Source organism: Symphalangus syndactylus, chromosome 13, assembly GCF_028878055.3.
Source record: "Symphalangus syndactylus isolate Jambi chromosome 13, NHGRI_mSymSyn1-v2.1_pri, whole genome shotgun sequence".
Classification (NCBI taxonomy): Eukaryota; Metazoa; Chordata; class Mammalia; order Primates; family Hylobatidae; genus Symphalangus; species Symphalangus syndactylus.
This window is the reverse complement of record NC_072435.2, coordinates 40,096,980-40,098,674: the sequence shown is the minus strand read 5'-3', so window position 1 is coordinate 40,098,674 and position 1,695 is coordinate 40,096,980.

Below are 1,695 nucleotides of genomic sequence, written 5' to 3'. Positions count from 1 at the left end.
CCTGGCCTCATCTGGCCAGGGTCAAGGTCAGTTGCCTCCCTTGGCTTCAGGGAGGAAAACTGTTTCCAACAGCCCCAGTGACTTCAGGCAGGCCTGGGCTCCAGGAAGCTGGCCACCTCCAAGCAGGGCCCATCCTGTCCGGATTTGCAAATTTTAGGGTCCTGAGCCAAGTATGGATGGTTCAGAATTTGTTTCTTTCCTGGAGGAGAAGAGAGCTCCCTTTGTTTTCTTTCTCCCCATTTCCATTTTATTTCTTCTGGGAAGACCCATAATAAATGATTCTGTAGAGGCCCCGTGACCTGCTGTTTGGGGCTGAGGCTTCAGTTCCTTCACCTTCCGCCCACAAACCTCTCTACCCACTTCCTCCTCCTTGCCCTCTACGAGTTTTACACCTCAGCTTCCCTGGGAAAGCCGGGGGCGGGGGGGGGGGGGGGGGAGCGAATCTCCAGGCATGGGTGACTGTGTGCCCGCATCTGTGTGCAGGCTCTTGAGCACACACACGGGTCGAAGCCTAAGAGACGCCCTGGGCGATCATCCAGCTGCAGGGTGAGTCCTGCGCTCAGGTGGCCTGGCCCATCATCCAGGACAAGCTGCCTGTGGGCCCCAGCCAGGAAGGAGGCCATCCCAGGAGGTTGTTATGGTTGCAAACATGGCTAAAGTCGTGGCACTTCTCATCCCACGCAAGCCTCTCAAGAGCCAGATGACAGTCCTGTTAGCAGCCACAGGGGCTGCTGTCATCCCCAGTTTACAGAAAACAATGCCTCTATGAAATCTGTCACTGAAAGGCTGACTGGACCTTCGACATCATGAAGCACTCTGTGACTCCTGCACCCCAGCTCCCATGGCTTAGGCGGGTCCTCCTCCCACCCTGCAGCCTTACACCCCGGAGACCTGATGCAGGAGGGGAAGAAAGAGCAGGGTGGGTTCACACCCAGGTGAGCCCCCTGCCCACCAGGACATGCCCTGGTGTAAGCTCAGTTCCCCGGGTCTCCAGCCCCAGCGGCTTTGCCCTAGGAAACCGAAACTCCATTCCCAGACCCTGGGAGCTGCTGGGATCCTTCTGTTTTCTTTCTCCTCCTCCCCACTTCCCCCTCCATGACCCAGCTGTCTGCAAGAGCCCACCCTCACCCCCAGGGCCTCCGGTTCCAATTTAAGTCTTTAACTCAGAAAGCCAAGGGTAGGGTGGACAGCAAAGCTCCATTCCTGCTCCCCACCACCAGACCACAGGCCTCAGGGCTGGTTTGTGGACCGGGGGTAGGAATGTGGACTGCACAGTGGGCGCACTGGCTTCCTGAGCACTGCCACCTGTTGCCCCAACAGGACAAGATCTGGAGGTGGAGGAGGCAGGCAGGGGTGTGGGGATTCCCCCACATGCATTCCCCCTGCCCTGCCAGAACAGCCCCATTCTTCTCCTGCCTAAGCCCACCCAGGCCACCACCCCTGCCCAACCACCCAGGACATGGTCCCATTCACTGCCCCCTAAATGTCCCTCCCTTGCTCTAAACTGCCTGGCTTGTCACTGGGGCATCCATGGTGATATAAACATTCACTTTCCTTAGTGATGAGGATGGGGGGGCTCTGTCTAGTTGTCTGTAATTTCTTCCTGAAATGAAGCTCCCACCTCCAGTACAGAGCTGGGGGTGGGATGGGAGGAGTCCACCCATCTTGCATGTCAGTGCAGGGGGTGGCTGAAAG